Genomic DNA, 26,056 nt, shown 5'->3' with positions numbered 1-26,056 from the left:
GGCAGATCTGATGTTGAGGCGGGTGGCAAGTCACCCTCCCCACCATCATCTCATGGGGTCGAAGGTCCTGGTGCCATATTTAAAGGGCGCCCAGACAGACATTTACTCATTGCAGGCCAGGAGCTCTGCGTTATTCTCACAGAGTCCTTGTGGCCTCAGCACGTACTGGAGAAGCTGGAAGGTATGGGAAACCACATCCTGGGACAGACGAAGATGCCGTCAGCATTGCCTTTCACCCATCTCTATGTAAGAGTACCAGCGGCGATGCACCCTTGGTCGGGCAGTTGCAGTGTCCCATATTCGCCAGCCTCTTGACTTTACAGAGGCTGTGCTGCATCTTGCTGATCCTAGCTCCTCCTGACCCTGTGTCAAACGGAAGTGAGCCCTCCTTCTCATCCGGATGCAAGCCATAACCAAAGGGCATGGTTGCCTGCAGCCTGCATCATCAACACCTCAGTGGATGTGTGAACAAATTGAAGTGATACATTAAGTAAGCATGTCCTTTACAGGTCTCCCTCCATCTTAAAGCCAGCAGGCAAGTGTTAAGCCTTTTACCTGGCCTCCATCTAGACATTGCATCCCTACCCCATTCCTTCCAAGTATAGGACACCTTGGAGGACCAGAGGTGTGCACTCCTCCCATTCATACATGAATGCCTATGGGGAAATTCTCTTTGACCAGGGACAGCCACGTGCAGAAGCCTCACACTTTTGACTTTTCTCCACTATCCTCAAAACTCTATAGAGAGACCTATGCTATGGCAGCATAGAAAGACTAACAGTATGATCCCTTGTCAGCCATGACCATTCGCCCGGGAGGATGAAAGTTTGGAGTAAGAACATATGAACATACAAATTAAGAGCAGGAGTCGGCCACTTGGCCCCTAGAGCCTGCTCCGCCATTCAATAAGATCGTGGCTGATCTGAATGTAACCTCAACCCCACATTCCCGCCTACCCCTGATAACTTTTCACCCTCTTGTTAATCAAGAATCTATCTAGCTCTGTCTTAAAAATATTCATAGCTCTGCTTCCACCACCTTTTGGGGAAGAGAGTTCTGCAGATTCACAACCCCCTGAGAGAAAAAGAATCTCCTCATCTCTGTTTTAAAAGACCCACCCCTTATTTTTAATCAGTAACCCCTAGTTCTAGATTCTCCCACAAGAGGAAGCACCCTCTCCACATCCACCCTATCAAGATCCTTAGGATCTTACAGGTCTTATGTTAAGACATAGTAGTTGGTAAAGACTGAGTTGTTTAAATCCCAGAGGGAAAATTGAAACAACTGTCATAACCTATATTTTCAATTGGTATGTTTGAGATGCAGCACTGAATTCAGGAAAAGACCACTGAGCCTCAAGAGGTTTTTTATATAAAACTAAATTAAACATTTATTAATTTACAACAAATTAAACACATACATATGTTTGCAAATTGCTAACTTAATAACATTTAAACAAACCCCCAAATTAATCACTCCCAGGTAAATTTCCACCAAGGTAACAGTAACCCATAGACACAAAACAGACCCCAGGCAAAGCACACTTGACAATTTGAATTAAAAATGAGGTTCCTTGCAATTTGATTCCTTTGTAGACACAGTTGGAGGCTTACAGGCTGATTGTATCTTAAATACCTCTACCTTACACACAATCTCCTTTCCTTCTTTATAGCTAGCGTCTCCTTTGAATGTAAATTTTCCATGGTATCCTAGGCTTTTAACTGCACATCTTCTAACAATAACACTTTCATCCCACTAATTTTATTAGTCATATAAACACCTTGCTTGGTGTCCTCCAGCTGGTTGCAAGATTTTACTCCTGCTCTTGAATGCTTTATTCAACAAGTGCAAATGTACACTTTACCTTTTAACTTCTTTACTGTTTACCCAATTAACATCTCAAACTGCTCAACGCCAAAGCACCCGGGCTAGCTGGCTTTAATCCAATTAAGACACACAGTCAAACACATAGACACAGACCCTACTACAGCTCCATTTTAAAAATAATTTTCAATAACATTATGGACATTAACATCACTTCATGACATTTCAACTAAGTTGCCTCCTACTCTTCTAAATTCCAGTCGATAGAAGCCTAACCAGTCCAGCCTATCCTTACAAGACCACCGGCCCATTCCTGGTATTAGTCTAGTAAATCTTCTCTGAACGGCTTCTAATGCATTTACATCTTTAAATAAGGAAATCAGCATTGTACACGATACTCCAGGTGTAGTCTCACCACTGCCTGTACAACTGAAGCATAACCTCCCTCCTTTTGTAATCAATTTCCCTCACAATCAATGATAACATTCTATTAGCTTTCCTAATTACCTGCTGTACCTGCATGCTAACCTTTTGTGATTCATGCACTAGGGCATCCAGATCCCTTTGAATCTCAGAGCTCTGCAATCTCTCACCATTTAGATAATAAGCTTCTTTTTTATTTTTCCTGTCAAAATGAAGGATTTCTCATTTGCCCACATTATACTCCCATTTGCCAGATCTTTTCCCGCTCACTTAACCTATCGATGTCACTTTGTAGCCTCCTTACATCCTCTTCACAAGTTACTTTCCTACCTATCTTTGTGCTGTCAGCAAATTTAGCCACCATACCTCCTTACCCTTCATCCTAGTCATTTATATAAACTCTAAAAGTTGAGGCCCCAACACTGATCCCTGTGGTACACCACTTGTCACATCCTGCCAACCAGAAAAAGACCTATTTATGCCAACTCTCTGCTTCCTGTTAGCAGGAGACGCGAGTTGGCTGCCATCCACCAGCCCTGCCCCTTGGAGGCATTCCACTTCCCTCCCTTCTTTTGTCCTGCCTCTGAGTGCAGCCAATGGCAAATGGCACAGAATGAATGACAGCTGTACACCTCACTGGGATCCCGGTGTTTTGAGACCCATGAGTTGGGAGCAAACCTGCTGCAGTGCAGCTTCACCGTAGAGAGCAGAGCACACATGAGCATCTTTGACATCCAGTCGCCTCATAATTATTAGGGTGCGCTTTTAGTCGGCCACATTTGCTGACCCCACCCACAAAAAATGACGCTCCTCCCACCTTGAGGAATCTCACTGACTGACCAACTGCATGGTCAAGGTCAGTTTGGAAAAATGGTGCGCATCAACTTTCAAACACATTCCATCGCCTTCTACCCTGCCATCAACTGCCAACTCTTCCCCCCACCCCCCCCCACCCCCATCACCATAGACCCACCCAATATCACCATTCCTCTCCCCTTTGTCACCTTTGAACCTTCCCCCATTACCCTGGGCCCTATCAGGATCCATCTTTCCTCCCCTCAGAGCTGATATCCATTACTGTCTCCATGCCCTGAACCTGCCCCCTCCTATTATCCACCTTGTCCCCCTCTGTGATCCACCTGATGAGACCTTCATCTACCAGGCTCTCACCCTGGACCTGCCGTCCTAGCAAATCTCACTCCCCTCTTTGACCATGGCTGTTCCCGTCTACCACCTGAGTTCTCCGCCCCCCCACCCCCCCCCACCCCCGGACCCCACTGCTGACTCCCTTCCCACCCCACCAACCTTCCTGAGCATTCTTAACCACCCCCCTTAACCCAGACATTCTCTCCCCCTCCCCACTTTCCCCTGACATTCGCCCGCACTTCCCCAGGCACTCTCCCCACCCTTCCTCCATAAGCCTGCCTCCCCTGTCCAGCCTTCACTCCACCCTAACCTCCCCCTTCCAGCCTTCGCCTGCCTCGCTTGTCCAGCCTTGGTGCAGTGTTTGCTAATGGCACTCGATATGAGTGACATTATGCGAGGTCCCAAGAAGGAGAAAGCAACATCTCCAGACCTCAAAGTCATGGAGGAGGTAAAGTTGATCAGCTGCACGCCACTTATATACTGTCGTAAAACTGACTGTTCTCAATTCCTTCTGGTGGTGATCTTAATTGCAGTCTTGAGTTCAATTTGAAGGGTGGGGGTGGCAGGGTCCAAAGCTGGGAAGGTCTGATGTTTCCTTCTGGGGTCTCGATATAGCATGCTTGCTCCCTCTGGCCCCCATAAAGAAAAGGAAAACCTTTCTCAGCCTCATCTTGGGGATTGATTCTCTGCTGTCCCAGGGGTATAGGCCATTCGTGGTTGGTCTGATTATGACCTTAATTCCACTTTCGTGTCTGCTCCCCATAACCCTTGATTCCCTTGTAGATCAAAAATCTGTCTAACTCAGCCTTGAGTATATTCAATGACCCAGCCTCCACTCTGGGGAAGAGAATTTCCAGGACAAACAACACTTTGAAAAAGGAAACCCCTCCTCAATTCTGCGTTAAATGGAAGACTCTTAATTTTAAACTGTGCCACCTTGTTCCAGAATCCTCCATGAGGGGAAACATCCTCTCAAGATCTACCCTGTTGAGCCCTCTCAGAATCTTATTTGTTTCAATATCACCTCTCATTCTTCCAAACTCCAATGATTAAAGACCTAACCTGCTCAACCTTTCCTTCTAAGTCAACCTCTTCATCCTAGGAATCAACCACATGAACCTTCTCTGAATTACCTCCAATATGAGATACACAATACAATAAGGAATTAAACTCTCTTGGGTAACGAAAGTGATTTAAATGGCGCATGAAGAGATTGGTATTACTGTACAGTCAGATAAAGTCCCTTATTAAGAGTCTTTTCGACAGATATTCCAATAATAGTTTAATTACTTTAATATGCACTTTACAGCAGTTACATATGCACGTAACATAATTAAACTACTTTCTTAAATTGTTTACACTTAGTTAATGCAGCAGGCTCAGTTTCCATAATAGGCTGCCTTAAATTTGGCATTTAGATGTCAAAATATATCTAAAATTGCAGTCATACAGTGACTAAGACACAAGGAGTAACTTTACTACTTAAAAAAAAAATTCAGTTGATCCAAGTTAAATGGTGAAACATAATAAGAATTGGTTTAAGTAAGCGAAGATACTCAAAACATTAGCAAATTACCAACTGGAAATGTACAGGTGTGAAAGGGTCCAAACTCGGGCTCTCTACAGGTATGTAAGAATACCAGCCCAAGCACTAAACAGGTGTGCAAGGTTACTAACCCATTGTTTTACATGGATATGTAAGGATACAAGCTAAGTAGCAGTGCTCTGTACAGGTATGTCTGAATGCAAGGTCAGAGACTGCAAATTTAAGACAAGGAAGGAGAAAGAAAAAAGAGATAGCGGACATAGAGGCAGTTGCTCTCGCCGCTCTTTTTTCATCTCCGTGAATCACACATATTAAAACAAACTGTACAAAATCAATCATTCACTTGCACTGGATGTGGATATAAACATTGCGCACTGCCTTTAAAACAAGGGCTTATACTTTTTCCACCTTTCTCTGAGCGTTAGAGCAAAAAGTAGCAAATTAAAGGCAAGTTGCGTTAAGACTGCTTACAAAGCAGGCAGGAGTTTGACCAGGCCGAAAGCTGGAAGGAGATGCTTTATGTCCTCAGTAGCCATGCAACTTCCATGCACAAATCATTCCCCGAGAATAAATTTCAAGGAGAGTTTTCAGATTGGCAGTTCAGCAGGAATTCTAAGCTTAAGCAAGGTGAGAGACACACTGAAATGACAATGCTCACTGGAGCATCCACAGGACTAATGAATGTCTCGCTACTGATCCTAATGCAGCCTCCTCCACACTGTGAGCCTCAGTAAACGATCGCGATTGCTTCTCCCAGCGACATCTCTGGCAGCCACTGTTAAGAGAAAACTAAAAATAAATGAAGATAAACCCAGCATGTAAAGAAAGGCTAATGAAATGAATTGTAAGATAACAGCAAAAAGCTGCGGATGCTGGAAATCCAAAACAAAAACAAAAAATACTTGGCCTGCTGAGTTTTTCCAGGTACTTTTGTTTTTGAAATAAATTGTAAGTGTGAGCTGTGGCTCTTGTGCTGGGTGTACAATGTTTTGTCATAGCTCCTTTCTACATGTGTTTGCAAAGAAAAGATAAACCAAAAAAAAATGCATGGCTATTAATGATGTAGGACGTTGTTGGATGAGATGCAGGATTTATTTCTGACACAGATCAATAACACAAGAGCAGACAAAACAGAGTCAGAATGTCGTGGGTTCAAGTACCACACTGAAGTCTTTAGCACAAAAGGACAATGCTCACCATGCAGTGTTGGGGAAGTGCAATACACTCAACAGATGCTGTTTTTCAGATGAGATGTTAAACTGAGACCCTGTCTGCACCCACAGGTGGTAGCAGAAAAGCCCGTGCTACTATTTGAAGGTGAGAAGGAGATGTGACCTGGTCAATGTTTACCCCTCAGCCAACATCACTAAAAAAAAACAGATTATCTGGTCACTATCACATTGCTGTTTGTGGGAACTTGCTGTGCACAAATTGGCTGCTGCATTTCCTACATTACAACAGTGACAACACTTCAAAAATGCTTCACTGACTGCAAAGTACTTTGCAACATCTTGTGGTCGCAAAAAGCAACTATATAAATGCAAGCCTTCCTTTTTAAAATATGCCTTGTAAATAAAGCCAGCACAAATATAACATACTCGTGTTCTATCAGATTTTATTTGCAACCTTTTGGTGTCACATTCGAGCTCAAATTGAGCTACTGACCACGTATTTGTGCCATCACTAAAACTGCCTATTTCCACCTCCGTAACATTGCTCAACTTTGCCCCTGTCTCCACTCATCTGCCTCTGAAACCCTCAATCATGCCTTTGTTACCTCTAGACTTAACAATTCTAATGCTCTCCTGGCTGGTCTCTCACATTCCACCTTCCATAACTGGAGGTCACCTAAAACTCTGCTGCCCATGCCATAATTCACACCAAGACCCGTTCATCATTGAGCTCGGTGACCTACATTGACTCTTGATCATGCAAGGTCTTCATTTTAAAATCTTCCTACTTGTTTTTAATTCCCTGCACAGTCTCACTCCTCCACATCTCTGTAATCTCCTCCCAACCCTCCAAGGTACCTGTGCTCCTCCAATTCTGCCCTCTTAAGCTTCCCTGCTTTTAATTGCTCCACCACTGCCTAGACCCTAAGCTCTGGAATATGTACCCTGCACCTCTCTGCCTCTCTACACCATTTTCTGCTTTGAGACTCTTTAACATCCACCTTTTGGACCAAAGTTTTGGCCATCTGACCTAATGGCCAGAGTTTTGCCAGAATGGCTGATGTACCACTGCCAGGAGGTGACCTCACTTTGACAGGCAACAGGAGCCAGGTAGGAATACTCCCAGCAGTGACCAATTAGGTAGTTGCGGCCAGGATTGCAATTGTTATTCAGGACAATAGATCCCAATAGCTGCTAGTCCAATTGGAAGACCAGCAGCTAAGCAGCGCCACCATCTGAATGGCGATTGCTGAGATTGCCTGACCAGGGAGAGGGCGAGAAGGGTAAGTAGGCTTGGGGACGCTGGGACCAGACAGGCAGGCCCTGGAAATGAGGGCTGGGCTGTGGGGCAAAGCTGTGCTTTGCCACAGGAATGGTGATTGCCACTGGTGGTCCCTTCATTGGCCAGGGAATTCCCAAAAATGACCAGTTCCACCCTCAGCGCGCCCTGGGAGGTTTTTTTTAGTTTCAACAGGGACCATCCCCATATGGCAGCCAACCCCTGCACCACCGTGACCACCCCCCACCCTCTCGATGGGGGAAAAATGCCCATGGAGCCAGGGAGTGGCCCTTAATTTGCCTCCTCAGTGGTTAGTTTGGGTTCCTGTTGGACAATGTGTCTGCCAACTTTCCCACTGCTGGCAAAATGGCATGGTGTTGGGAAGACTCGCAACCCATTGCCTATTGGCTGGTAGAATAATCTCCTTGTGTGTGTGGATGTCTTATTTTGATTCATAATGCATCTGGGAAGTGTCAGCGGATGTTTTATTATGTTAAAGGTGCAATATAAATGTAAGTTTTTGTTGTATTAAAGCAGCAGTGGTTTTCTCAAAAACACATTTGATGTACAAATATTTTGGGGAGGGAAAAAGTCTAAAGAGGTCTAGGTGACCTTGCATCTAGATGATGTGAGAATACATTGGCAGTAATGAATTGGTTACGAATATCTTTTTTTTTGAAAACACTTCCATAACTAAGTTGCCCCTTTAGCAATTTAGTGCTTTTTTATATATACACAACGATTCTGACATATAAAGGGATGGATTGTGTTTCAGTGAATGTGTCGTAATGTCATGGCAACATTGCACAGGTCTAGCTCGCTCATTCTAGTTTAGCCGTTGAGTGCTCCTGAGGCTGTCGCCAATGGTCACTGAAGGCCAGGTCCTGGGACCAAAGCTTTGCAGGGGAACCAACCTGCAGTGCTGCAGCAGCTCCTAGTATCTGACGTAAGAGAGATGATTGGGCCACCGACAGAGCCAGTTTGGCCTGTCTGGCCAACAATTTAAGTCGAATACAGGGGGGGCAGGTGTATGTGGGGGGAGAGGATATAAGAGGAGAACCTGTCTGCCTCTATCTAGTGAACTGAGTGCAGCGGACTGGTTAGGCTGCAGGTTGGAATGGTCTGGGGAGCAGACCTTTTGGGTACTGTAGAACCTAATTACCTGTCCCCTTTTTTATTCAATCTACTCTACTTCCCCCCACATCTCTCATTCTCTTCTATCTTCTTCAATCTCTCCCTCCTCTCCTGAAAACGTCAGCCTACTATTTTTTTTTTCCCAGAGGATACATGTTCAGATGATTGTATGGTCTGTTCTTGTTTTCTTTTCCACTGGCTGTTTCCTCCATTATTTAGCAGATTTTAGACACATAAAAATAATGAAATGGATGGATTGCCTAATGGTGGATTATTCTAGGTTGACAGATGTACTCTGCACACGCACACACCGCACGCCAACCACAGTGGCCCATCTGAGGCCTCCAGCGACTCCTGTCCACGCTACTGGTGATCAGTCGCCAGAAGATAGTATGGCTGCTCCCAACCTTCTCCCCCCGTGGACACCTTGGACACATTCCGCATCCATCACTTTGAATAGCACACAGGTCTTAGCGCCCATGGCAAGGAGGTGCAACTAGGTGTGGCGCCGATGCCAACAGATGGCACTTGGCGACAACGCCTTGAGGCACCCCTTCCACCATCTCGTCACCATCAATATGACATGTGTTGGAGTTCTGAGTATGTGTCAAGCTGCCTCCCCTGCAGGTTGCCCCCAGACTACTCAAATGCCACAAACACCAACATATGCTGCAGGGAGAACCCATCTTCTCCTCCACCACTAAAGCTGATATAAGCATGGTCACCATCTGTTTGCCCATCCAGCATGTGCCAAATGCCCAATGCAATGACGACAGCAAGACATGGGAGGGTGGGGGTGGGGGGTGAGGTGGCGGAGGGGTGGGTGGTGCCTCACAGACTAAGGCTGCCTTCTGGGTCAAATGGTCAAGGGCGACGTGATACTCACCCTTCCAGAGCGCAGCAAATCATGGAATCTCTTGCGGCACCGGGTGCCTGTATGCCACACGTCATCATGGGCGCTGACAGAATCACCAACCTCCTCCCACTCCTGCCTGGTGACATGGGGGGGCTCTCCTCCTCCCATCATCCGGATACAATACATCCCGACGGCTGGACTCACCTTGGAGGAGGACAGCAAGGCGTGCTTCAGAAAATCGAGGGTCACAGTGTTCCCCCCCCCACCCCCCCAGCTGCCCTCTTGTGCAGCCTGCCCCCCTCCTCCTTGCTTATGCTCCTGCCCAACCATAGCTGCCTTTCTCTATCCCCAAGTGGCCATGGTGATCAGCCCTAAAGCAGGCTGCCTGGCCACTCTTTATACAGACTGCCGGCTCCCCATTGGAAGCGGCGGTCTGAACACGCCCGCCTCTGTGACTATTTTCCTGTTCTCCACGGACTTAATTGGCCCGCCCACGGAAAATGGCGGCACGTCCCCTTTCTCCAGCGGCAATCGCCCGCCGCCAAGTCGGTCGGACCCCCCCCCCCCCCATCAAGGGCGAAATGATATTAGATAGGCTGGCTGTACTTAAGGTTGATAAATCACCAGGATCAGATGGGCTACCTTTGAAGCAATTGTAGGAATTGGAGACATACTGGTCATAATCTTTCAACCCTCCTTAGATATGGTGGGGGGTGGGGGAGGGGAGGGGGAGGTGGTGGTTCTAGAGAACTGGAGAATTGCCAATTTTACACCCTTGTTGAAAAAAGGCTGTAAGGATAAAGCCAGCAATGACACGTCATTCAGTTTAACATCCGTGATGAGGAAGCTTTGAGGAACAATAATCTGGGACAAAATTAACAGGCGTTTGGACAAGCGTGGTTTCTTTATGGGAAAGCCAGCATGGATTTGATAAGGGAAAATCCTATTTAACTAACTTGAGTGATTTTTTTTGATGAGGTAGCAGAGAGGGTTGATGAGGGCACTGTGGTTGATGGGATGAACTTCAAAAAGGCATTTAATGAAGTGCACACAATAGGTCTGCAAGAAAAGTTGAACCCACGGAATAGAAGGGACAGTGGCTTCATGGTTACAAAGGTGGCTGAGTGACAAGATAAATAGAGCAGCGGTTAATGGTTGATCTTTGAACTGATATGCATTGGGTTCCCTTGGGGACAGTACTAGGATCACCACTTTTTTGTTACATATTAATGGTTTAGACTTGGGTTTTAGACAGAGCTCTGAAGAAGAATCATACGGACTCAAAATGTTAACTCCGTTTCTCTCTGCACAGATGCTGTTAGACCTGCTGAGTTTTTCCAGCATTTTCTGTAAGGACAGCAGATTTCCTTCCCTAAAGGACACTGGTGAACCAGGTGGTTTTTTACAAAAATGGCTTCATGGTCACCTTTAGACTTTTTAAATTGAATTCAAATTCCACCATTGGACATGGCAGAGTTTGAACCCAGGTTTCTGGATTATTAGCCTACCTACAATACCACTACTCCATCACCTCCCCTTAAAAAAAACATCGGCTGAGTGGAAAGCAGAGAGTAGTGATGAATGGTTATTTATCAGGTTGGAGGAAGGTTTGTAGTAGAGTTCCCCAGTGTTATGACCCTTGCCCTTCTTGATATATATTAATGACCTAGACTTTGGTGTGCAGGGCATGATTTCAAAATTTGCGGATGATACAAAGATTGGAAATGTTGTCAACTGTGATGATGATAGTCTTGAACATCAAAAGACATAGAAATGTTGGTGGATTGGGCAGACAAGGGGCAGATGAAGTTCAGTACAGAGAAGCATGAGGTGATTTGTTTTGGCAGGAAGAATATGGAGAGAGAGTATATGATAAAGGGACAGCCTCTAAAGAAGGTGCAGGAACAGAGGGACCTCAGTGTATGCGTACATAGGTCATTGAAGATGGCAGGGCATGTTCAGAGAGCAGCTAATAAAGCATATAGCTTCTTAGGTTTTATTAATAGGAGCATTGAGTACAAGAATAAGGAGGTCATGTTGAACTTGTATAAGACTTGTATTAGGCCTCATTTGGAGTACTGTGACCAGTTCTGGGCATCAAACCTGAGGAAGGCTGTCAAGGTATTGGAAAGGGTACAGAGGAGCTTCACAGGAATGATTCCCGAAATGATTAACTGTAGCTATGAGGCTAGATGGGAAAGGTTGGGACTGTTTTCCTTGGAGAAAAGAAGGCTGAGAGGAGACTTGATAGAGGTAGTCAAGATCCTGAGGGGTATGGGCAGGGTAAGTAGTGAGAAACTGTTCCCTCTCAAGATCACATCAAGAACTAGAGGGCACAAGTTCAAAATAATTGGCAAATGGAGTAAATCTGATGTGAGGATCTTTTTTTCACCCAGGGGGTGGTTGGAGTCCAGAACAAACTCCCTGAGAGGGTGGTGGAGGCAGGTTTGATCGAGATATTCAAATGGGAATGGGATTGCTATCTGAACAGGGGGAACGTGCAAGGTTACGGGTATAAGGCAGGGGAGTGTGACTAGGTGGAATGCTCTTTCAGAGAGCCAGTGCAGACTCGATGGGCTGAATGGCCTCCTTCTGCACCGTAAAGATACTGTGATACTGTGCAATTAATTTGATGGAATAAAAAATGTCCTTAACAATCTCCATGACCTGCTGAACATTTCCAATATTTTCTGTTTTTATCCTAAAATCCCTTATGTCATTAATTCATCTCTACTTTCCAGTGTATCTCAAATAATTTGCTTCCATTTTTTCCACCCTCCTTAGCTCCACATTTGCTACGGAAGTGTTAAATCTCTTTTTCCAGTTCTGATCAAACGTTATGGACCTGAAACATTTACTCTGTTCCTCTCTCAACAGAGAGACAGGATTGTCTGTTTTTATTTCAAATTTCCACCATACCTATTTTTCTGCTTGTATTGTGTTGCCTGAACATGTAACAGTGCGGCGGCAAGACCTGTCTTGTTAGTGCATCTTGGCATGGGGATAAGAACAGGCAGCACAGTGATATGGAACTGTGATGCTGGAGGTAATGGGAGGAAGAACTCTGGGAGATAAGGGTTTGTGTTGGATTTTCTGTTTGGGGTCAGGGCCCCGATGTCAGGGTTAAATGCGTGTTTCTACCACACACCTTGTGGGGAACAGTCACCCAACACGGATTTTGGTGAGCTTGCCAATTACAACCAATCAAGGAAGGCACATGTGACCATGAGACTGGAGTGCCAATAGGAAGTCCTCCAGCTATGACACATCAGCAGCACTATCATCCAAGCTGCTGATGCCAGTAGAGGGAGAGAGAAAAGGCACCTTAACATGGAGGTGTGCTCTGGGGACCAGATAATGCGATTTTAAAATGGCCACAGCTACCTGACTCCACTGGACAGCCAGCAGCAGAGCTCTGACTAAACAATCATGGTGACATGGGAGGGGGAGCTCTACTGGGGATGAAACCCTGACCCCTGTCCCCACCCCAACACAATGTCTCCCACCCGTTGCCTCCTCCTACTGGCCGTGTTTCGGCCATCATTTGGCCTGTCAACTAGAAAATTTCAGTCAGTGTTTGAAAAAGGCCTTATTGGCCTCTTACTTACCCCAATTGGCTACCCACCGCCTGCAACCAGGTAGCAGCTCAGTCCACAACCCGACTTTCTTGAAAGTGACTCCAGGGGTGGAGGCACACCAGCCGACGGTGCAGAATTCCGGGCTCCTCCAGCTGAGATCCCTCTTCCTTCGACTATCTCAGGTCCCGCCCAAAGTTGCAGACAACCTGGGAAATGACGGTTTGCTCTTTGGCGTGATCCAAAAGAAGATGGAAGGAGGAGAAGGATAGTTGGCCATTGGTCTCAGCTGGGTATCAAATGGAGAGAACAGGGAGCTACAAATTCAAGCAGGGTTAGATGAGAGCAATGGGAATGGAGAAGCTCAGACAGATATTGTTGTGGGATCACTTGTGTGGAGAGTCACTGAAGGAAGTGATCTCATTTGACCTGTGAGTTGTGGGTGTAAGCTAACAGAGTAAGGGGTATGTAAACATTCTCCTGCACTCACGGAGCGTATACACGCTTCAGTTCAAGTTACAATGAAGAACAAATGTATTTCCCTCTGAGTCCTATATCAGTCACTCATTAAAGGAATAAATAATATAACAGGTATTATGGCAGCAGTTCCTGTAGTGGGCAAGACTGTAGAGGAAGATGTCCAGTAGAAGAAAAGAAAGAGGATGGGCCTCACTTGCTCTTTGTGGCTCTGAGGACCCAACTAACATTATCTTGGATGCTTCTTATTCAGTGTGGTCAAATCTATTCACGTAACTTTGATGATCTTGGCTGTGATTGGTATGGTCTAATCAAATTACCTGACCTATACTTAGAAACTGCTCAGTTATTAGTTTCCTCTTTATTTTCACCTTCGTTGAAGACCATTTTATTCAATATAATATTTATCTGCATTGGCTCAAATTCATAAATACTATAAAAGGGAAAAGAGCAAAAACTCAAGAACAATTTCACAACTCTTGCCCATTTAGGCATAGAAACTAAATGAAGCAAAGAAACAAGGCAAACTGAAATCCATAAAACACAGATGCAAGTTAACTAAGTGCCACATTAGGGTAAATAGCCTTTTTAATTTAATTTCATGAGTCTGTATTAGACCAAATGCGTTATAAAGTGCTAATGTGTTGAACACCCTCACAATTTTCTTCATTATGCACAGTGTTAAGTGATTGCTAAGGGGATAATTGCAAGCACTTTGTCACCTAGGTTTATCAGGTCAGCACTGAAATCAATTAGAATTACAAATCCCCATATCTTCTGATACCAGATTTATTTTAAAGGACAGAGGTGCTGTATATGCAGAACGCACAATGTATTAAGACCACCTGCAAAATTACTATTTCAATTGATACCATCAAGAATTCAGATATGCTTTCTGCCTTGTTTTAATAATATCTTGTCAACAGCGCTTTGCATTCTGAATTAAAGAAGGAACTTGTGTTTATGCAGCACCTTTCACAACCTCAAGGCATCCCAAAATGTCATTGTTGTAATCTAGGAAACAAGGCAGTCAATTTGCACACAGCAAAGTTCCACAAATTGCAATAATCAGATAATCTGTTTTCTTTAGTGTTGTTAGTTGGGGGATGAATATAAGCCTCTACTCTGGAGGGAACTCTGAAACGTTTCCTAGTGATATTTTCCATCTATTTGATGGGAGCCGCAGTTTAAGGTTGCATCGAAAAGACAGCATCTTTGACAGTGTAGCACTCCCACAGTGCAGCATTGGAGTGTCAGCCTGGATTTTGTGTTGTGTCTCTGCAGCAAGAGTTGAATCCCCAACCTTGACTCAGAATCAAGAATGCTACCAACTGAATGATAGATGGTACTTGATTTATAATCAACGGCAGTCTGCAGTATGGCTCTTTGGGCTGGATTTCACGGATTCCTGTCCTTACCCCTGGCACCGCCAATTTCCTCTGTTGCAGGATAAAGGTGTGGGTTGGGAGCTGACACCTTGTACTCCTGATCTAGCTGGTTCCATTATGGGGGTAGGCATGTCATATCCACACCCCCACCCCATTCTGTGGGGGGAGGGGGCATTATCTGTGAACTGTATCAACAGAAAAAGATGGCCTGTTTCTCTAGGTGACCTTATTATGAGTGTTTAGCTGAGTTGCAAAACTCACTAATGGATTATATTAGAGGGGGTCTGTTTTCAAAGGTGGAAGTGGAATGTTTGCCTTAATTAATCGTAAGGACCATGTCTTTTTATTTCTGTTGGACTGTTGTAAAGAATATATTTTTTTTTATTTTCTGTTGGACTGTGGATTAAAATTACAATGGCTGCGGTTTGAAAGATATGTCCCCTGGAACAGGATGAGAGGTATATACAATGTTGCTGTCCTGGAACAGAGTGTGCCATGAAAGACAGCATGGTGCCAGAAAGGAGTCTGGACCAAGAGAGCTGCCTTGCAACAAGGTTTTAATTGGCTCCTGACCAGGTGACCAGGTTTTGTGTGAGAGCACTGAAGCAGAACAACTCCTAGCCTGAAAGAAAAAAAGATCTGAAACTGTTCCCTCCTGTATGTGTAAGACTCCAGTAATCCTACAATGATAGCTAGCTGGCTTTTTTCCTCCTTATATCTCCATAATCTGCTCTCTCTCTGAAATTCCCTGTCAAGAAGCGAAGGGAAAAACCACTGGCAGAAGCATCAAAAGGCAAACACTCAAACAGTGAACTAAATACCAAAAGTGCTGGAAGATCACCTCGTGTCATTAATGAGAACTGAAAGGAGTTTGGTAGACAGCAATCAAAATCAAGTCATCGAATCCTGTGCACCGAAATTGGTGCTTATGAACTGTTTTATCCCACCCTTAAAATCCATGTTTTTACGTGTCTTGTGTGTGTGTGTAAAGGGATTTAAGAAGGGGTAGAGTTTAGGTTATAGAGTTAGAAATTAGTAGTTCATATTTCCTTCTTTTGCCACTGGTTAACAGCAGTTTGTTCAGCAAACAGTTATTTACTTAGTAAGTTTACAAACCTGGTGCTCTTATTCTGTTAACCTAAATTAAATAGTTAGGTAGAAATGGGGCAATCTGGTGGTTTGGTCAAACTTGTCACATTTTCTGCGGCTCGGGGAGCAGTGGAGCTTGATATTACAGTGCACTATCCTCAGTGAGTCGGGACATAGTTTGGGGGATTGTCCAGGATACTTTGGTACAAAAACTCAGTGATGATTTGGGAGTAGATTCAGTAAGTAATAAAAGCTAAAAGGAAACACCAGGGGCAGGATTTTACCGTCGGTGAGCAGGGGTAGGGCCCACTCACTGGTGCATAAAATAATGTGCGGTGACATCGGGGAACTCCCAAAGTCACCGCGCCCGATATTTAAATTTTCAGGAAGGCAGGAGCGCAGCAAAACTAGCTGTGCACCCGCTGACCTGTCAATGGCCAATTGAAGCCATTGACAGGATCAATTATGTAATTAAAGGGCCTGCCCGTCCAACCTTAAGGTTAGCGGGCAGGCCAGGAGCCCCGACGGGAACTAGAAAAAACATGAAACCTCATCCACAGGCTGGACGAGGTTTCATGTAGGGTTTTTAAAATTTTAATCAAGTTGTTATGGAAATTATGAACATATCTCAACATTGTCACATGAGGGGACATGTAACGGATTTTTTTTTTCTATTTTTAATATTGTTGAAAGTAGAGGCGATCTCCCTGAGGCTGCACTTAGCCTCAGGGAGGTGAGTGCGTTCTTTCGTGCGCATGCACAAAAGAGCACACTCTCGATTTTAGGGATTCCCCTCCACCTGCACAGGGAGTGCATATCGCTTCCCTGCGGACGTCACGTTGGGCGGATCTTTAATTGACCGGCCCACGTAAAATGGAGCAGTGCCTCCGATCAGGGGCACCGATCGGAAGTGCGTCTGCACGCGCCCGCCCATCAACTTTCTCCCCCCGCCCCCAACGGGGGAAAAATTCTGCCCCAGGTGTGTACTGCCAGAAATAAGGTGGCACTGGAAACTGCTAAAGCTTTCCTGCAAGTGGAAGAGACATCCCTGACGATTTTATAAGGAATCCCAAAAGCCAGGTTAATTGAATTGGCAAGTAAATTAAGAGTAGGCTGTCTGCCAAAGCTAGGAAGGCAGAGATAATCGAAGAGATGACATAGCATTTAAAACTGGAAGAAACACCTGAGAGACCGAGTTCTCCAAGGAGTGGTTCATTGGAACAGGCTCAAATTCAGTTGCAAATAAGAGAATTGGAACTGGAGGCAGCAACAAAAGAAAGGGCAGAGAAAGAAAAACAAAAGGAAAGAGAGAGAGAGAGAGAGCATTCCAAAGGGAACAGGCAGAAGAAGAAAGAGAAAGGACATTTCAAAGGGAGTTAGAAATGGCAAAGTTAGAAATGGAGGAAAGGAAAAAAAAGAGAGAGAATTCTAGCTTAAAATGCTGGCAGTTAAAAAAGAGTCACTAGTGGGTGTGGCAGGACTTATTTCCAGATCAGGACCCAATTTGTACAGGCTCGTCCAACATTTGATCAAAGGGAAGTTGGAGCATTATTTATTTCATTTGAGGAGATAGCTAAACAGATGAACTGTCCAAAGGGAAACTGGGCATTGTCCATGCAGAGCAATTGACAGGTGGAGCACAAGAAATTTATGCTTCACTGTCAGAGGAATTATGATGTGGTAATAAATGTCATTTTGAGTGCATGAGTTGGTCCCTGAAGCATACAGACAAAAGTTTCAACATTTATAGGAAACAGTCTCGGCAAACTTACATTAAATTTGAAAGGATTAAGCAAAGTAGTTTTTACAGGTCGATACGAGAATTAGGAGTTGAAACTGCCTATGAAGTTCTCAGAGTAACCATTCTCTTGGAAGAGTTTAAAAACTCACTAGCTTCTATAATAAGAACCCATGTTGAAGACTAAAGGGTTACAACTGCTAGACAGGCAGCAGTAATGGCTGATGATTACAACCTTTTCCATCACCCCTATGAATTTGAAAAGGAGAGAAAATCGGAGAGTGAATGGAAGACAAATAGCCAGGGTAAAAAATAGATAGCTGGGAATACCTTGAGATCTCCTTCCCAGATCAGGAAGGAAGGTAGTGAGGGTGGAGGTGAAACTTGAAGGCCTCAGTTTTCCCATTGTAATAAAGTGGGACACAAACATTCAGAATGCTGGAAGTTGCAAGGGGTGCCCATGGGACTTGTTGGAGTTCATAAGAGTGAGTCAGAAAAGGGAAACCAAAAAGAAAATGCCACAGATCACAATGTAGCTTTAACTACAAATATGTGTCTGGAGGTAAACACTGCTGTGAATGCAGATGAAGTAAATAAGGTAGATGAGAGATATAAAGGCCTTTTGTCCAATGATGCAGTTAAACCCATAGCTACATTAAAAGACACAGGAGCTACTCAAGCTCATTTGCTGGAGAATGACCTAGTTTCCCCTCCAGACAATTCAATGAAAGCTAAAGTATTGGCAAATGGAATAAGTGGAGAGTATGTCCCAGTTCCATTGTACAAAATGCAATTAAAATGTGATTTGTTGTTGGATCAGTGGTTGTAAGAGTGGTTAACAAATTACCTATGGATAGAGTTAATTTACCCCCGGGGAATGATTTGGCGGGAGCAAAGGTTATAGCTTTGCCCATAATTATGGAGAGTCCAAGAAAGGCTAGAGAGATGGAACAGTTACAAAAACCAGTTCCTGGTATTTTTCCATTGTATGTGATGTCCAGACCAATGACTAAACAAAGTCCATCACCAGAGGTCAATGTAATACCATGTGCAAGTGTTAGAGTAGCCAAAACTTTCTTTAAGGATGAGGATAATTCAAAGAAAGTATTTGGCATGTCTTTATTAATTGAGGCTCAGAAAGCAGATCCAAAGTTAAATAAGTTGGCACAGTCAGCTCACAATGAAGCTGAGGCAGAAGAAGTTCCGGAGTGCTATTCCATTAAAAACGCAGTTCTGATGAGGATGTGAGACACAGTCACAGACCTGTGGATGAGGAATTGATGGTTGTTCATCAGACAGTGGTTCCGCCCAAATATCGTAAGTAAATATTGCAAGTAGTATATGAAATCCCTGTGGCAGGGCATGTAGGAATAGGAAATCACAAGCATCAATACAGAGGTATTTTACCTGGCCAAGACTTCATAAAGATGTAGAGCAATTTTGTAAAACATGTCATACATGTCAGGTAGTAGGTAAACTTCAACTTGCAATCAAACCAGCACCTTTACTACCCATATCATTTTTTGAAGAACCATTCAGTTGGGTATTAGTAGATGGTGTAGGACCCTTACCTAAAATGAAAGCAGGACATTAATATATCCTTATTATCATGGATATGACAACCCGATTTCCAGAAGCTATTCCTTTAAGGGCAATTACAGCTAAGCTGGTAGAAAAGTTAACTCAGTTTTTCACTCAATGGTCTACCAATCAAAATATAATCTGACCAAGGTTCTAACTTCATGTCTAAAATTTTCAGGACATAATCAGCAGTTTGGATATCAAACAACTAAAGTTTACTGCCTATCACCCACAGACACAAGGGGCTTTAGAGAAATATCATCAGACTCTCAAAACCAAGATTAAGACCTGTTGCCATGAACACCCAAAGGATTGGGACAAAGGATTAGATTTCTTACTATTTGCTCCAGAGGTTCTCTGAATGAATCTATTGGATTGAATCCATTTGAATTGATCTATGGTCATAAAATAAGAGGTCCATTAAAAGTGATTAAGGAAAAGTTCCTCCAGCAGAAAGACGAATCCTCCATGTTGGATTATGTGTCCATGTTTTTAGAAAGACTCACAGGAGCATGTAAAGTAGCACGACAGCACTTAAAAATTTCCCAAGCCAAAATGAGAGAACGGGCAGACAAATATGCTACAACTAGAACGTTCCAAGCAAGAGATGAAGCATTGGTATTATTACTTTTGCAGGGTGAACCCCTGAAAACGAAATTCAGTGGCCCCTACAAGATAGTTAGGAGAGTTAGTGCAGTGACCTATCTGATAGATACTCCTGAGCGTATGTCCTTAAAGGACACAAACATTTTGAAGCAATATCATCGCTGAGACGATGATAAGACAGAGCAAGTGTGCCAGATGGTACGAATGTTGACGGATGACAGGGACAGTAAGAGCAAGGTAGAAGGAGAAGTAGATAGCGCCCAAAGTGAACCACCTACAATTCAACTAGCCAATACGAGGACAGTTAGACACTGTGTTCTCATATTTAGAGGAAGGACCAAGGGAAGATCTAATAAGGTTACTTAGGAAGTATAAGGGAATTTGTAGGGATACACCTGGATGTACTATGTTAGCTAAACATGATGTGGACATAGGAGACTCAGTGTCGATAAAACAACATCATTATCGGTTGAGCCCAGAAAAACAAGCTCATTTAGAAACAGAGATCCAATATATGCTGGACAATCAATTAATTGAGCCTAGCCAAAGTGGCTGGAGCTCACTGGTAGTGTTGGTTCCTAAGCCGGATGGTTCCACTAGATTTTGTAAAGACTACAGGAAAGTGAATGTAGTAATGAGAACAGATTTGTACCCAATTCCTCGGTTAGAAGATTGCATCGATAGGGTTGGCAGTACCTCATTAAAATTACAACGGCTGCAGTTTGAAAGATATGTCTGCCAGAACAAGATAAGAGATATATACAATGTTGTAGTCCTGGAACCAAGTGTGCATGAAAGACAGGATGGTGCTGTAAAGGAGTCCTAGACTAATGGAGCTGCCTGGCAACAACATTTCAATTGGCTCCTGACTAGGTTTTCTGTGACAGCAGTGCAGCAGTAAACCCCTAGAGTGAAAGGAAAAAAAAAACTAAAACCTATCCCTCCTGTGCATGTAAGATTCCAGTAATTCTACTGTGGTAGCTAGCTGACTTTTTTCCTCCTTATATCTCCATAACCTGCTCTATCTCTCTAAAAAGTCCCTGTCAAGAGGCAAAGGGGAAAATCGCTGTCAGAAATATTGAAAGGCAAGGGCTCAAACAGTGAACTAAATACTGGAAGATCGCCTCATGTTATTAGCAAGAACTGAAAGAAGTTTCGAAGACATCGATCAAAAACAACCCATCAAATCTTGTACTCTGAAATTGGAGCTATTGAACTGTTTTTTCCCACCCTTAATATCAAAGCTTTTGTGTGTCTTATGTGTCTTGTATGTGTGTGTGTACAGGGATTTAAGAAGAGGTAGAGTTAGAAATTTGCAGTTCATATTTCTTTCTTTTGCCACTGGTTAACGACAGTTTGTTCAATGAACAGTTCTTTGCTTATTGGGGAGAATTTTCTCCCCATTGGTGGGGGGGCGGGGGGGTGGGGGTGGTGGTTGGAAGGAAGCAGGTGTGGGCAGGCACGCACGCAGCCTATCGCCACCCACGATTGGCCATGCACCGCCATTTTACGTGGGCAGGCCAATTAAGGCCTGCCCAGCATGACCTGAGCCCTCCCTGTGCAGGCGGGGGGAGAAGGGACAGTTGATGCCTATGCTCTTTCATGCATGTGCGCAAAAGAGCGCAGAAATCTCCCTGAGGCACAGAGCTGTCAAAACAATTTTTAAGATATCTCCCCCCATGTGACAGTGTCACATAAGCTGGGACATGTCAATGGACTTTAATAAAAACTTTCATTCAACTTATAAACCCTTCATGAAACTTCATCCCGCCCGTGGATGAGGTTTCATGAAAAATGCAAAGGCCGACTGGGCTCTTCAGTCTGCCCCCCGCCGCCAACCTTAACGTTGGACGGACAGCTCCGTTAATTCCTTTAATTGATATTTAAATGGCCTTTATTGGCCTTTGACAGTTCAGCAGGCTGCCGCACTGTGTGAACTGTATATCTGAATGTCGCGTGCTGACGTTGGGAAGCACGCCCGACATCACCGCGCATCAATTTACGCTTCGGCAACAGGCCCTGCCCCCACTCGCCAACCCGAAAATTCTGGCCATTAAGTTTACCAAACCTGGTGCTCGTATTCTGTTAACCTAAATTTAAAAAGTTCGGTAGAATTGGGGAAATCTGGTGGTTTGTTCAAACTTTTAGCATTTGTCAGAGCTCGGGGAGCAGTGGGGCTTGATATTACAGCACACTATCCCCAGTCAGTTGTGACATAATTGACAACTTTATGGGATTATAATAAATTATCCTTTCTTTGAACTTTTCTTCCAATGTCTGTATGTTTGTTTGAACAAAATTTAGAGATGTGAAGTATAGCATCTATTATTGATACTATAATGGTTCAGTTTGATTGACACTTTTATGGGGTTGTAAGAGCAGCAGCTGTTTGCGAAGCACGTTTGTGAATTTGTGACATTTTTAAGTGAATGTAAAGACCTGCCTTTGTTAGAATATGGCTTATTGGTTCTATAGTGCATACTTGGTAAGTAGGCATGGGGGAAGCAGGGTGGCCATGAAAGGGGCATGGTGGTAGCATGGGAAGTAGAAGTAGGGTGTTAGGGTTGAGGGCCTAACTGCCTTTAAAACAACTGGGATGAAGTCCTAGAGAACTGAAGCTGGTCTTCTAACCAAGGCACCTCAGCAGTCATCAGCCTCCATGGCTGCCTTCGAACTGCCTCCAGAAGTGGCTGACCCGTCTCCTTCTTAAAGGAGGTGGGTCTGCAAGATGGAAGCTTTCCCAACTTGAGCTTCTCGCCTTGAGGTAAAAACCCAACCCTATGTGTTAACAGCCACAGAACACAACCATCAGGCTTAGACTGGTATTACCCTATATTGACAACCTTAGCAAAACACACCAATCAGATCCTCTGAAATTTTAACTTCATCGCCACACTGAGTGCCTATTGTTATATTGCCCCCATCTACAGCATCCCTGAGTTCCAGTATGAAATTGCATAAATGCCATTTAAGTACAAGTTGTATCAAGGAGGAAATCTTTTAATTAAACTTTTAATTGTTTGTACTGTTTTTACAGGATTGCTGTAATCTGTGTAAGCAGAAGTCACTAGAGGTAATGAGATATAAGCCACACTGAGAAGGTAAACCTATTTAAAACAGGCTTTGTTAAACACACCACTGAGGCAAAATAAACACGCTGTAAAAATGTGGTTTATATTGGCACTTGGAATAAAAGAACCAAGACCATCACCTCATTGTGGCCATTTCACAAATGTCTTCAGGTACTAATATTATTTCAGCCTGTGTTTATTAAATTTACAATTCTTCAAATGCTTCTCTTAATGAGGCAATTAATAGGAGCAGGACAGTCCACTTGTCTGATGAATCTTTAACAAATCAACTCCAGCTATCCATTTTCTCATCACTTCCTTCAAACACTTAACCTTTTGAGCAATCTATTCCAAATAGCCATGCAGTGAAGGATAGAACTGGATCCTAATCTTTACACATTTTTTAAAAATAAGCTTTTATTTACAGAGCAACACATTATGTGTACACACCTCCAAACCCAACAACCACAGTTTAATCAGCTCCTGTTTATAACTCTTTCGAGTAATAGGACCACAAATGAATCCCCAGTTAATGTCTACCACCTGAATACAATTAAACACTCAATTAATATACAATTAACATGTGAGCCCATCCAAGTGCTCTTTTACACTGGCTACATCAATTGGGGGGGGGGCGTGTAATACAGATTGACCTGAATGATTCCAATGCTAAAAGGGTTAAATTATGAGGAAAATTCGAACAGACTGGATTGTATTCTCTCAAATATAGAAGATCAAGAAATTATTTCACTGAGGTCTTTAAGATGATTAAAGACGTTGACAGGACAGAAGGAAACATTTTCCTTTGGTTGGAGAGTCTGGAACAAGAAGTTACAACTTTAAAATTCGAACCAGGCCTTTCAGGGTGATGTCAGGAAGCACTCCTTCACAAAAAGGGTAGTGAAAATTTGGAACATCCTCCACCAAAAATTTCAAAACTGAGTTTGATAGATTTTTTGTTAGTCAAGGATATTAAGGGTTATGGGGCCTGGGTGGATAAACAGAGTTAAGATACAGATTGGTCACAATCTAACTGAATGGTGGTATAGGCTGAGGGGCTGAATGGCTTCCTTCTGTGCCTATGTGCCTACATAAGTGCATACTGGGGGTCAAATTTGACCTCTGCATTACTGCAAACATGGTGGTAGCAGCTGTTATGAGGCCCTGGCCTAGTTTCCAAATCTGACAGAGCCAGCTATGGACACCTGACAGGGGGTCTGGATCTACCTTTTAGCTCCCAGGCATGTCAGCTGGCAGTGACTCCACAGGCACATCCTCGCAAAGGTAGGTGCTGAGGCAGTATGTGACCCCAAGGATAGGCTGAACCCACAGTACATTTGGTGGGATCAGGAGGGTTTGCACCCAGCTAAGGTAGGGGATGAGAGTCAGTAGCGAACGAGTGAAGTTTAGAGTGGCGATGGAATGTTGGAAAAGCAACAGTGGAGGGATTGGGAGAGGTGGTGGTGAGGTAGTGTTGGATATTGTCAGCGTATATGTGGGACCTGACATTGGGCTGAATCTTCTGGCTGACGTGTGGGTGGCGCAGCCAGCACGCCAACGTTTCAAATGTGGGGCGAGCGTCCCGACGTCAGCATGCGGCATCGCGATGTTTCGATCGGTGGGCGCTCTATGCAGCGGGACGGGGGCGCCCGCCATTAATCAAAGGCCTTGTTAAGGCCGTTAACTCTTCAGTCAACCAGGATTTTGAGGGGCCGGTGTGAACTTCGGCTCGACAGGCACAGGCCCAATGCGCAGGCGGGTAGGTGATTTTTTTTTTACAAACTTCATCCAGTGGCGGGATGAGGTTTGATATCCAAATTCTAAAATTGTAATAAAGTTTTTGTGCATTTCATTAGCAAGTCCCATCTCGTGTGACATTTTCGCATGAGGGGGGCATTTTAATAATTTTTTAACTTTCTATTTTTAATGTTTCAGTGCCTTTCAGCGATCTCCCTGAGGCAGCCTCATAGCCTCATAGCGCATAGCACTTCCCGTCCCCGCTGGGCGGGGCCTTAATTGGCCCACCCACTTAAAATTGTGGCGGGGCCCGCTTTGGCGGCTGCAATCGGCTGTCCACCTACCGCCGACTCGATCGGGCCCACACGCCCACCAAGGGCAAAATTCTGGCAGCATCGGCGGAGAAGAAGACAGTTGACGTTTCGAGTCCTCATGACCCTTCAACAGAACTAGTTCTGTCGAAGGGTCATGAGGACTCGAAACGTCAACTCTTTTCTTCTCCGCCGATGCTGCCAAACCTGCTGAGTTTTTCCAGGTAATTCTGTTTTTGTTTTGGATTTCCAGCATCTGCAGTTTTTTGTTTTTATATTTATATATAGATATATAAGGGCAAAATTCTGCCCATTGTGTTTTCAGATGACATCATCAAGGGGTAGTAAGGAGATGAAAAACAAGAGGGTGCCGAGGATCGATCGTGGGAGAACATGGAAAACTGAGGGTTTGAACTGATTCCAGATGTCCTGGCGAGCAGAGTCTGGTGGTACAGTTCTCAATTATGTGTTGACCTGTCTCATGAATGTGAGTGGCACCTCCCTCATTGTAATAAAGGCCCACAAAATTCTCCCTTTGTATCGTACCAATCAACTGGGATGACAATGTTTTGGTCATGGAAGGAGCATTCACGTCACAGACTGCTAACCATCCTTCCACTGCTCTCCAAGAGAAGAATGTGAAGATACAACGAGAACCACCATCAGTTTGAACTCCTAGCCTCCAAAGATGTTCACCCACGAGACATAGAAAGCATTACATTTAGATGATTTTTTTAATCAGCATCCTAACTTGCTGCTTAGGTGAAACATTAAGACTGTGTTACCTGACCTAATAAAAAGTATGGCAATTTACATTATTTAACCTCTTCCTCCACCAGGATCAGATCTTGTGGGATCTTGCTTTGTTCAAAAGGGCTGCTCCATCTGGCCACACAACAGCAGTCAATGCACTTCATGGTGATTCATTGTGAGGCACCAGGATATTTCTGGAAGATGTAATAAGACTTCAGATGAATATAAATCTTCTTTTTCCTTTTTCACGATGTAGAGAATCGAGTTCTGTATCTGTTCTTTCTTCCTAAATATTTGGGGGTAATGGTGATAATGGGTGATAATAGTAAAACAAGACATTGCCTTCACTG

Source organism: Carcharodon carcharias, chromosome 7, assembly GCF_017639515.1.
Source record: "Carcharodon carcharias isolate sCarCar2 chromosome 7, sCarCar2.pri, whole genome shotgun sequence".
In the NCBI taxonomy this organism is placed as follows: domain Eukaryota; kingdom Metazoa; phylum Chordata; class Chondrichthyes; order Lamniformes; family Lamnidae; genus Carcharodon; species Carcharodon carcharias.
This window is presented reverse-complemented; position numbering follows the sequence as displayed.